Raw genomic sequence first — 13,722 nt, forward strand, 5'->3', positions numbered from 1 at the left:
TTAGTCACAAGTAAGAGACTCTGGTGAGTTCTGTCTTAAAATATATTTGTGAAGTTTGTAAAATTATGTTTTGCGTTTTGAGTTCGAAACCACATTTTTTCTTTTATTGACCTAAATTGTTCCCGTACTCCCACTTGACATATTAAAATCTAAAACTCTTTTTTATTCGGGTAGTGATTTTTTATTTTTGGAAATGATTTAGATTAGGAGCTGTCTGACTCTTATTTTGATCAAACGATGCGTCAAGAGAAGCATTTTAATATCTCTATTTCGTTCATTTTATGAACCGCTCGTTATTGATTTATTTCCCTCCTATGTTGATTTCTTGTTGATCCACTCGTCTAGTGCTTTCTACATAATATATTCATATTATATTTTGTATAGAAATGGTGGTAGTGTGTCCCTGTCTAATTTCTTTCCTGGTTTTGAAGGCACTTGAATATACCTAGTCAATGTATTTTAAATTTGGCTATTTTGGAGTTTTATCATACAGATTTCTTACTAAAAAAATTATTTATTATTTATTATTATTTCTTAAAAAAATCTACAAAAAAAATGGTGCGTTTTCGCACCATTGGCGCTAAATTGGTTAATTAAGCGGTTAGATTAGACAATCTTCTATTTGCGATTATTCTTCAAATTAATATCATTTTACTAAATCGAAAGCGTATTCATTACAATAAATCCCACATAAAACTTAATATTTAAATTAGACATGCAAAAAGAAAGCAATTTCAGCCCTTTTCCGTACCTCAATAAAATATAGTTTAATCTGGTTTTTACATAATGACCTGTATAGAAAATCAACGTTTTGTTCGGCGCTGAATAAAATTTTATTATAATCGAATAAAGTATTTGAGGCGGTGCGTCTCCTATCGGCATTGGCCATGATCATTTATAAAATTGTCGTTACCGGTGCGGAAATGCTCATCAATTCTAAATGAAATTGTAATGTAATTGATTTATTGTCCGGAGTAATAAATTTTCACGGGCCACCAGACGTCCCTAAAAGTCTGGGGAAAAGTAAAATTGTCGCGAAATAACCGTCAACCCGGTAGGGATTTATGAATGACTAATGTTGGGAGCTGTCTAAGCCAGAAAGCGGTCGACCAACCCGCTCTCTCAACCAATATCGCTTTAAATAGAATGAGTGATCGAGTTCACAAACTGCTTTTAAATCAAATTTTGGCCGGGATTAAGGAGTTATGGGTGAATATTTCCGGGTAGCACCTGCCTTCGAGATATCGCTTTTCAATTTACCTAATATATGTGTGAATGCGTCTTCATGAATAAAACATTGTGTTTCAGTAGCGTCGAGCTCACTCCGTAATTTGTTGTGCCAATGATTATGTTACGCTCGACATCACATTAAGGAAAGCAAAATAACAAGTGCACAAATATTTTTCTTAGAAGGAGTACACGTGTATTACGATAATAATATATTATGAAGGATTCCAACGGAGCGTATTGAGACGCGCTTTGCGAAATAGAAAAATGTGATAGAAAAAGATGGGAGTCAACGCACGTAAAATAGCGAAATTTCTCTCAAATATTGTGATTCGTGTTCCTTAAGGCCATCGGTACATAACTCGCAAATATTTGACGGGTATCCCTACTTTTTCTGTCTTTACACGGCAAATTACGTGTAGTAAAATTCACACTGGTATAGATAGGTAAACATTACAAGAATGTCATTCTACTTGACAATATCATCATTAACTTTAAAGAGGTAACGTTTGAATGTTCTTGGATAACTCTTATTTGTATAATTGCAAATTATTAATTCAGTTAATAAATGTGATAATTTTGTAAATTAACTATATATTCAGTGATTATAATAACTTTTTCTACGAGCGTGCCAAAATGTCTACTTTCGCGCACGCGTTTTAGTTTAGAAAGTTTTACTTTTCCGCACGCGTTTTACTTTTCCGCACGAAGTTTACTTTTCCGAGCGCGTTTTACTTTTCCGCACGCGTTTAGATATTTTAATATGGCTTAAAATAATTATAATACATGCAATAAACTAATATTTAGATATTATTTACTATTTGATTTCAAATGAAATGAACGCGACAATTCGATTAAATAAAATTATTTTGACATAATATTCGAAAGTCAAATCGCTAGACAATAACAGTCGTTTTGAATCATCGTCATGGAGACCAAGATCGTCGTCATGCTAACTAATTATATTGATTATTTCATTCATAGGAGTCTCTGACCAACAGAAAGCTACAGAAATCTGAATTAAATCGATAATTTTTGATAATCTCCCGTCGTTAAGTATATTACGGCAGATGCCCTTCGTTGCTACGAAAAAATACATTCAGTGACATTAATGACAATTAATGTTTTAAAAATTGTAAAAGTGATGACTTTCAATCGTCAAATATTTATAAAAACTGTGTGTTTAATGGTACTTACATAAATAAATTACAATAAAATTTTGGTTTTGAACAGTTTTATTCATGAAATAATCGCAACAAATTGCACTCGACCTCTGAAATTAATATAGAATTTTTGCTCTCGTGACACTTCGACATAATTTCACTCGCCTTTGGCTCGTGAAATTAAAACTGTCAAAATGTCACTCGGGAAAAATTCAATAATTTCAGAGCAGTGCAATTACTACTGAAAGTTTGGTTTTGACAACATTGTCAAAGAATTAATTTGTGTACGTGTTTTCATATTAATTAAATTAATTGATTAAGATTTGGTTATTTTTTAAAGACTCGTAGAAAAAACATTGTTCCTAACTCTTGCAGAAAGTCTCTTTTCCGCACTCGACTGCTTGCCGAACTCCCGCTTCGCGTCGTTCGGCAAACTGCAGTAGCGTGCGGAAAAGTATGACTTTCTGCACTTGTTAGGAAAATAATTATATAATATGTAAAACAAGAACTAATACTCAATCGAGAAAAGAGGAAAAGTGTTAAAGTGATTTTTTAATAATATATTGTTACTATTGAAGGCTTACAATTTTGAACATCTTAAACAAAATAATACTTGGATCACAGAATATGTCCTGATGTATTCTCTGCTTGGATCTTCCATAAATAATAAATAATTTTTACTAAGTTCACGTCTTAAATCAATTATTTATCAAATATACTATCAATATTATTTCATCAACAACTCAAAATATTCCCGATGACACGTCAGATATTTAAAACTGTCACTGTCTTGTCATCATATTCTGTTAGACTCAGTGCGTTGTATGACAAAGATAGCGAATGTTCGATTTGGAAAATATCACCACGGACATGGTGTCCATTTGTTTCGTATCCTGAAAAAATTAATAAATATTTGGAATGTATTTGAAAAATATCACCACGGACATGGTGTCCATTCTTTTACCAAAGAGATCAGGGTGTAACTACATATAACCCCGCCGAACGCGTCATCGCTTGCCAGCAGCTCTTTGTGTGCCTGAATTCCCATTAAAAACCGACCGCTACCACCGTCACTACCTCGGTCTCATTAATGATTAGAGCCCACCGTCCTTTCTCAGATTCGATCGAATATTGATTGACAGCTTCCATAACACACGTCGCCATAGCCGAGTATTGATCGGCCTCTCCCTACTCTTTAGGTATTGATCAAAGATCCTCCTTCATCCCACCCATCCTAACGTCGCTAGCATTTATTTCGGTTCATCGGCATCACCGTAGGGACTTTCGTTCATTATATTTGAGAAGATTTTTTTTTGTATTACTTATTGTATAGAAGTAAATGATATTGTATTTATTATTTATTTGAATATATTTTTACTTATATAAACTTGCGTTTTACATTTTCTTTAATTTTAGTTCTTTACTTTCTCAGAAAATGTCAATCATAAACTTTTTATTTAAAGACTGTAAAGATACTTTTACTTTATTTCAACTTAAAATCCTTCTGACGTAACAGTATCTCACGGTATAAAATCAAGGTTTCTAACACTCTAACAGTATTATTAGATATAAAATCAAAACCAGCTAATTTACTGACTGGAACAAAAATCGTGTTATCCTCTCATGCAACCATTTTAATACACAATTGAGAGAACGAATAAGGGAGAACAAACGTAAAGTTTAGTCGAGAAGACAGAAATATCAAGAAAATTATGCTTCGCTAAGAAAAACAATTTGGTATTAAATTCGCCGTAAACTTTCAAGTTTTCTGGATAATTTTGCGAGCATTTTCTGGAACTTGGCCATGATTACTAATTTATAGCGTCAGAAAATTTGGCACGGAGTCGGATGTGACTAGATGGATCGGGTAACTTAACAAAAACAAAATCGTACTAGGCAATTATAATTTTTTTATTTATTTCTCGTTTTATACATATTTCCTGTGATTATTCCATTTTCGGTATGGAGCTCGTCTTATCTTTTATCTATGACTCCCGCCCTATTGTCGTTTAGTTGTTTTATAACTTTGTTGTTTTTTAAGTAAAAATAAATATTGTTTTTCTTTTTTTACATTTTTTTATTAACGTAATTTTTGAGATGTCTGATAGAGCTCCATATGCGACAAATGCTAAGGAGATTCTTCTTTGCAGATGGGCAGTTTGATTATCCCTGGCTATGTGGATTTCATGTCCTAAGAATTTGTGACGATAATAAAATTTTATGATCAAGAGTACGCCAATGAATTAAGTAAAACCTGTTTTTGTACCGTCTCGTACGATATAAAAGCCGGATCGAAAAGCCTAGTTGATTATTATTCTTGGAGCGTTGATCTAAGAATAATAAATATCAGCGACGTACAAGAGGCGAGCTTATGTAGGTAGTAGTTCCCGACCATTTTCCGCTGTAGTGTTGGCGAGCTGAGCGAATCCGACAGTTTTCCTCTTACCTATCCTTTTACCTATCCTTATACGAGCGTTGATCGAATATCCCTAATATGTTTTTTCATCTGGCGAGCTGAGTGAGATTCCCTTTTATCCCTTTCCTTATCCATTCGTATCGTATTAATAAAAGCAATTCCTATTTCACGCGATCGTCAAAATCACTCACTCATGTACAAAATATCGTCATATCGGCCCGAACAGAAAGCTCGATGCGTAGATTATAAATATATTTTATTAACGAAATTAACGAGTAATTAAGGCTAATTATCTTTTCTTTTGTATGTTTTGATTCCAAATAAAAATATCTTAAAAAGCGAACTCTTTTCTTCGACTGATTTAGTTACCTGAGCAACAACGCAACGACCTCGTTACAAATTTATATTTATGAATCAATGCTATTTCGTTGCAGTCAACTTTTGCATTAACATTAACTTTCACACTGAATGCGTCTTGTGAAGTCATCACCGTAGCGACACATAATATACGGCTAAAAATGGATTCTTCTTCTTGCAGTACCGTCTCCAATCGGAGGTTGGCTATCATCACATCAATCTTAACGTTGTTGGCTGCGGCTCGTAACAATTGTATTGAACTGCACCCGTACCACTCTCTTAAATTTCGCAACCAATGAATTCTCCAACGTACCACATTTCTCGTTCCCGAAATTTTTCCTTGGATTAGAGTATTAAAGACTTAGGAGGGATTTTCTTGGAGACTTAGCAGGGAGTACTTTTCCTCTTTCTTTATGTGGGCTAGATATTCCAGTTTTCTCGTTTGTGTGGTTTTTATGACTTCGAATTCTTTCCCTATCTTCAGCAAAACTTCTGGATTTGTTACTCTCTCTGCTCAGGAACGAGAAAAGCTATTTTGGGTTCATTCTAGATCTGTTTTGGGTTTATTTAGTGATATTGTTCGTGATTTACTAGAGGATCCTAAAAAGTTTTATAGCTATTTTCGAATGAGCACAGATTTATTTTTGATGTAAGAATTGCTATATTTTCAATATCCATTTTTAAATATGAACACCGTGCAGTAACTCAACAAGACTAATTTAAAAATTCGATCTGTTTGAAACCGAAAAGACGCAATAATTTGCTTTACTTTCGTATTAACGCAGCTGGATGAATCTTCGGTCGTCTAACTTGATTGAAGGTGAATAGATTGGATTTGATTGGTGAGAAATGAGCCTGGATACCATCCATATCTGGATAATTTCTTTTCAACTTATCCCTAAAATATAACTCCACAATAAATAAAAATAATTTCATAAAATCAGCATCACATAGAGTCAGACAAACAATTCACATCAATTAATTTTTCTTATATTTTAAGACGATAGTTTGCTTTACAAGCATTTTCTATAGATACATCTTACCTTTTCGATGTGAAAGTTGAAAACTAATACCCAGCACCAAATCATAAATGTGGCGCTCAGAGCAACAGTGGCCCAAGCCACAAATTGAGCAATTTTAGATCAATATATTAGAAAATGCAGTGGAATGGGCATCCAAATCGACGACAACACCTGCCTGTACACCCTTCAGTTTGCAGACGATCAGATAATATGTGCAAACGATGAAGAAGATTTTGAATATATGACTCGAAAATTGAAGGAAGAATACGAAAAATGGGGATTGCAGATGAATGTAGAAAAAACACAATATTTATGTCTAGGTGAGGATTCAACTGATATGATATTGGACAATAATCAGAAGATAACTAGCTGTGATAAATATAAGTATTTGGGCATTAATTTCAACAAGGAAGGTACTGACAATGCAGAAATTAAGAGCAGAATAAATAAAGCAAGAACGATAATTAAATCATTGAACGGAGTTTTATGGAGTACCGAGATAGGGAAACAAAGAAAAATGCGAATATACAACACCATGATTAAGAGCACATTGGTATACGGATCCGAAACATGGAGAATAAAGGAACACCTAAAACGAAAATTAGAAGCTACTGAGATGGACGCCCTAAGAAGAGCAAGTAGAACATCGAGATTAGACCGGGTTAGAAATGAGGAAGTAAAGCGAAGAATGAATTTACAAGAAACGGTTGTAGAATGCATTGAGAAGAAACAATTAACGTGGTACGGACATGTTCAGAGAATGGGGGAGGAAAGACTGCCAAAGAAAATTACGAAATGGATACCCACAGAAAACAGAAAAAGAGGAAGGCCAAGAACGACATGGTTACAAGGAGTAAGACGATCAATGAGTGTACGAGGATTAGAAGATGAAAACTGCAATGATAGAAGATATTGGCAACAAGGCATCGGACAACGTCGGAAGACGCTTTGAACCCGAATTTATATATATAGATCAATATATCAATAAAAACAGCAACACTAAATCTTCGGATTAACACAACCTACCTCTACATTTGGCTATACATAGCGCTAAATAATTTGTAGCTCCATCCCATAAGCATAATCGAAATATGAATGCAAATATTGCATTTATCTATTGTTGCCCAAATGCAAGACCAAGACGAGATTTAGAGAGTCTTGGTCTTGGTCTTGCACAAATACACCTGGTCTTGGTCTTGGTCTTGGTATTGCACTCCCGGTCTTGGTCTTGGTCTTGGTCTTGCAGCAAGAGTCTTGCAAGTCTCTCAGTTGCCCACTAGCATATTACTATTTATTAAACGTTACTTTAGATCTTAGAACAACGTAACAGTATAGGTACATTTTCAGCTTGACTTAACATACAGGGTGAGGCAGATAAACTTTCCTATTAAAAATATCTCCAGAACTAAAGACAACAGAATCATGAAAATTGAAATGGAGTGTTTTGAAGAGTGATCTATTTAATGAAAATATTTTATCTATTTCCTACTTCCAGTTATATCGGAAGTTGCTTATAACTTCGTTTTTTTTAATGGGACACCCTGTATATTTTTACATTTCTGAATTATCTTCCATGTCTTCCTTCTGAAATATGAGGTTTTGTAATATTGTATAGAGTAGTTTAAAAGATAATTACGTTTTCTTATTAATTTCGTAGCAGTTTTCACACCCTGTAGAATTGGTTATTTGACATAAAAAACTTTATTTATGTTCAAATGATTTTTAATATAGTCTACTATTGTTAAAAATTATTAGTGTAGCTAAATGTTCAATTTGGTATTCAGGGTTGGTCGAAACTCGGAATGAATATTTTCTGATTTTTCTTAAATGGAACGCCCTGTATTTTAGTATTGTAATGAAATGATATTTTATGGTACTTCTTTATTTATTAAGCATTCTCTATATCTAACTGCCTTAATTTGTGCTTAATTGTTAATCGCACTAACAATCTTAACTACGTAGGTATTTTGATAGCTCAACAATTATTGCTAATTTTTAGGATCAGTCTAGATTTCTAGACTCTAGACTCTAGATTTATATGTATCTATTTCCGAAAAATTATTTGTTATTGAATTATTTGCGAACATTTTATGTTCACGGCCAACCTAATAAAATTTCACATATTTTTTGTTGCAAATAATATTTGGCTTGAATCACCAATAACTCACAAACTAAAGCAGTTAGGTATAGGAAATGCTTAAGAAATAAAAAAGTACCATATTATATCACTACAATACTAAAATACAGGGTGCTCCATTTAAGCAAACTCAGAAAATACTCATTCCGAGTTTCGAACAACCCTGTATTCTAAAAGTAAAAAATTTAGCTATATGGTGTATTCCACGAATATACGACTGTTTTGGATTATCGCGACGACGAATATTTTAGTATGCAACATAAGAAGTACGAAAGTATTTTGCTCTAATAATTACTCCAATAAACAACAATATAATTTGCAATTGTCTTTCGTCCTTCATATTTTGCACAGTAAAATATTCGTTGTCGCGATAATCCAAGAGAGTCGTACCTATATTCGTGGAATGGGTTATATTAACAATTCTTAACAATAGTAGATTATATTAAAAATCATCTGAACATAAATATAGTTTTGAAAGTCAAACTACTACAATTCTACAGGGTGTGAATATTGCTGCGAAATTAAGAAAAAAATTTAATTCTCTTTTAAACTACCTTATATAACATTACAAAACATTTTAACAACGAAGACATCGAGGAGAATTTAAAAATGTAAGTAAAAATATACAGCGTGTCCCATTTAAAAAGATGAAGTTATAAGCAACTTCCGGTATAACCGGAAGTGGGAAATAGATGAAAATATTTTCATTAAAAATAGATCACTCTTTAAAACCCCTTCGTTCCAATTTTCATGATTCTGTTCCTTTAGTTACAAAACCAACCAAATTAATAAATGTATAAACAACTCACATCGGGTGGAGTTTGAACCCACGATCTAAACTATCCCTGCCTATATACTCTCACTAACTGAGCTATCTACGATGTCCGACGAGAGTCAGTCTGTTTCTTAATAAACATTTGCATTTAATGACCTTACATGTGCTAAAACACGGTTAAAACACAAAAAATCCAATAAATGGCATAAACTTGACTGTATTAAAGAACATTTGTCTAGGATGGTATTTTGTTTGACCATTGATATAATTGCACACTCTGCAAAAAGTTTATATACCTACGATAGTCTTTAGTCTTTAAACTGATAAGGAAAAACAATTAAGTGGGTGTCGTATTATATCAGCTTTGGTGACATCATAACAAGTTTCAAAATGATATTTATTACTGTCGGCGTCAAAACACAAGATTATTTTATGAAAGGACCTATTCTCAAAATCTAGACAATTACAATGAATTTCAGAGCGAAGGCGTCGTCTGCTATATAAGAAAGAATGTATTATAAAATATTTTATTTTTACATTGTACAAATTTATTACGACCTCTGAGTACGTGTCAAATAAATATGTCAAGTGTTCTTTTAACACTCGTAAAGCGGTGCTTAGATTCTTACGTAAACAACGGTGCGGGGTGCATTTGCACCCCATCTGTATATCCATTTTTTTATATGTGAACGTCGGGAAAATTGATTTGAAAGATAATTAGGACTTGTTTATTATAGTATGAGACATAATTTTACAAACAAAGAACCCATTTCTTCTTAAAAAAAATTATTATCATTGCAAGATAAACACATGGAATTTTTCACAGAGTGACCAACACAAAGTTTTTACACAAAATACAGTTATGTCGGGACTTTCGGTCTTTTTTCTCTGACATAAGTAACACCGACCTTGTCCCGTAGCTCTGTTAGCTCCAAGTGGAACACCAGAAATGTCCAATTCAGAATATGAAATTTTCATCATTTGCACAATACAGTCATTTTTCTAAAAAATCACGTAAACGTAAAACGTTTTAGATGCTGCAATGGGTGTAATGTGTTTAGAATTGAATTTAATGCGAATAAAAAAATGGACAAAAATCAAAAAAAATTATTAAAAAAGATAGGTGAGAAAAACGAGGTCTGGGTGCAGCTGCACCCCGCACCGCCTTACGAGGGTTAATGTATATTTTGATTCGCTATGTATGTTTAATGTATTGTTCATAATGCGCATCCAAAGTCCAATTTTCCAAATTTTTTTTACCTTTTTTTGCGTCTCATAGTCTCTAAGCATATACCCGAACTACTATATTCCCTAAAACGACACTCAACCCTAACTGCAAGACGCAAGAGTCTTGCAGGCTTAGTCTTGTTCTTGCTCAAGTCTTGCACGGTCAGTCTTGGTCTTGGTCTTGCTAAAATAAAGCGGTCTTGGTCTTGGTCTTGCGAAAATGCAAGAACAAGACCAAGACTGCAAGACCAAGACCGATTTTGGGAAACACTACATTTATCTCAAAACTTCGTTTTTGGGGTTACGCCACTGTTGCTCTGAGTGCCTCAAATGAGCTCTTAACCTTCCGATGACCAACCTTTTTTTGTTACACGGATAACTAAGGGGGGGGAATGACCCCAAGTCAAAAATGTCAAAAATGACAATTAACAAAAAAATGAGGTTTTTTTTAGGCATTGACTTTATGTCATTCAGCCAGTCACAACATGATTATTAGTGTCATGTATAGTGTGTATGTTGAGTAAGTGTCTTGTTACTTTGCAAAGTCGACGTCATTAGCGTAAAACTACTTGGAATTACATATAATAGACGGTATTTTACTAAACATCAACTTCAGAATATATTTTTTATTCGTAAAATATAGGGAATTTTTTTTATTTCAAAATATGAGGATATCTAGAATGATATTAAAGTCAAATAAAAAAATAATGAGTTAAAAATTGAAAATACTTTTGAATTTATTAAAGAAAAACATACGATGGGGTCACAATTTCCCCCGCTTGGTCATCCGAAGGTTAATAAGCGTATATTTAGCTATTAGTCCAGAGAAATAAGGTTTTTCTCGTGACACATCCCCCTCCAGGCCGAAACCAAATTTTTTGAGTAGTTTGGACATCTATATTATTAACCTATATGTTTCCTGCAGCCGATTTTGATGATATACATAGTTATAAACAAATGAAGATCGAAAAACGGTAAATTATCGCTTTTTTCGTCTATTACCAAAAAGTTAGGCACTTTAAACAAATTTGAGAGTAAGAAACTCAAAAATCGTATAAAAAACTTCAATATGGCATTCGCTGAATATGTCCAACCTTATTGGTTGCTTAGAAAATTGCAAAATAAATAATAAATATTGAGTTTTTATAAATATTCGTAACTTAGGTAAAAATTAACTTAGAATCTTCTTATTACGCGGAATGCCGAGACTTCTTGTACTTAAATTATATTTTAAATTTCAAAGCAATTGGTCAAATAGTTTAAAAGTTATTTAATTTATTTTTCCCCAATTCATTTTTTTGCAACACTATAAGTCAGAAAATTATGAGGTTACAATAATACTTCGGACAGTTTATGAAAGAAGAACATTTATACTATTACCTTAATTAAAAATAAATGACAAAAAATAATTTTAAACAGTGTAAAATTATTTTGCAAAAACATGTCCATTTTTTGCTTACTTATAAACAATTAGAATAACTTTTTAACCGTTACCCGTAGAAAAATAATTTTTTCATATTTAGAAAGACTGAATTTTTATACACATTTAGAAAGAAAAACAACTGTTCTAGGACATTTAGGGACAAAGTTAGCCCCCCCATTTTTTTAATTCACATGTTTTTGCAAAATTATTTTGCAATATCTATAATTATTTTTTGTCATTTTTTTTAAATTAAATTAATACTGTAAATTTTCTTCTTTCATAAACTATCCAAAATATTACTGTAACTTCATCATTTTCTGACTTACAGTGTTGCAAAAAAAAATTAATTTTGGAAAAACAAATTAAATAACTTTTAAACTATTTGACCAATTGCTTTGGAATTTAGGGTGTAATTTAAGCACCATAAGTCCCAGCATTCCATGTAATAAGAAGGTTCTAAGTTAATTTTTACATAAGTTATGAATATTTATAAAATCTCAAAATTTATGATTTATTTGGCAATTTTCTAAGTAACCAATAAGGATACACATATTCAGCGAATGCCATATTGAAGTTTTTTATACGGTTTATGGGTTTATTATTCTCAAATTTGTTTAAAATGACCAATTTTTTAGTAAGAGACGAAAAAAGCGAAAATTTACTGTTTTTTGATCTTCATTTGTTTATAACTATGTATATCATCAAAATCGGCTGCAGGAAGCATATAGGTTATTATTATAGATGACCATATTACTCGAAAAATTTGGTTTCAGCCTGGAGGGGGATGTATCACTAACACGATTTTTTTTCCCTTATTTCTCTGAACTATATATTCCTTGAACCAGCATGTAAATACGATTGCGGCAAAATAAACAGGACCTACTGAAATGAATATCGAAATGTTTATAATTAGTTATATATAAATTAGTATACATGAAATAGCCTTGCAAACATTATTCATGATGTTGTTACCGATAAAACAAAAAATGTTAAAAATGCACTCTGGTAAAAAAACTTTAACTCTAGCCCACAATTCCGGAATGTCAGATGTTGGATCGATCTGCCCCCTTCAGCTTTCTCCATGTGTACGCATTAGGTGGCGTTAAGTCTGGTGAGTGGCGATATCCGAAAATGATCAGGCAGTATTCGAAAAGACTCCCTGACCGTGTGAAAGGTTGCCCCGTCTTGCTGTAACCATTGTTAATTTTAAGTTTGGATCGTTTTCACGGCCTTTTCCGTATGACCAAAAATAGTACTCTACGATAAAAATATTTTTTCTCCAAAACTGTGAACCATCCTGAAGCACCTAACATTAACGCAGTCACATAGAGTGGTGTTAAAAAGTCCTGCATCACCTTACCAAATACGCGCTCTGTCGTCGATTTTTCCTTATTCAGCATACGTCTTAATGACTCTAATTACTGTAGATTGATTACAGTTTACTGCGGATGCTATTTCGCGACTAGATTTGTCGTTTTTATGGTGAAAAATAATTTCAAAATGCTTTTCGTTCGATAATTTAGTTTGTTTGGTCTGGGATGATATTTTGTCCTTTTTACCAAAACTCAAAGAGCGAATAAATGTGTTAGGGTAGCTACAGTGTTTATATAGTCAAAATATGTGGCAAATTTGTCATTAAGATTCAATTTAATAGTACTTTAACGACTTAATAATCACCTCATAATTTTCTCGGATTTTGGGAAATCCCTTCAATCAGATTATTTTAATCTTTTCTGTAGAATTTTGAGCTAGTAATTAAAAAAACATTAGTAAGTATACCGATAATACTAATTACAAGCACAAACTTAAAATGAATTAGGGAAAATATACGAAAAACTTGTGTTAAACCTCAAAAACTATAAGGCGCTTAGGTGATGCAGGACTTTTTAACAGCACTGTATCTATTATAACGACGTTATAAAACCAGTCAGTATGTTTCGTCATATGACACATACAAATTTGGAGCATTCACATT

Source organism: Diabrotica virgifera, chromosome 9 (assembly GCF_917563875.1).
Source record: "Diabrotica virgifera virgifera chromosome 9, PGI_DIABVI_V3a".
Taxonomy (NCBI): Eukaryota; Metazoa; Arthropoda; class Insecta; order Coleoptera; family Chrysomelidae; genus Diabrotica; species Diabrotica virgifera.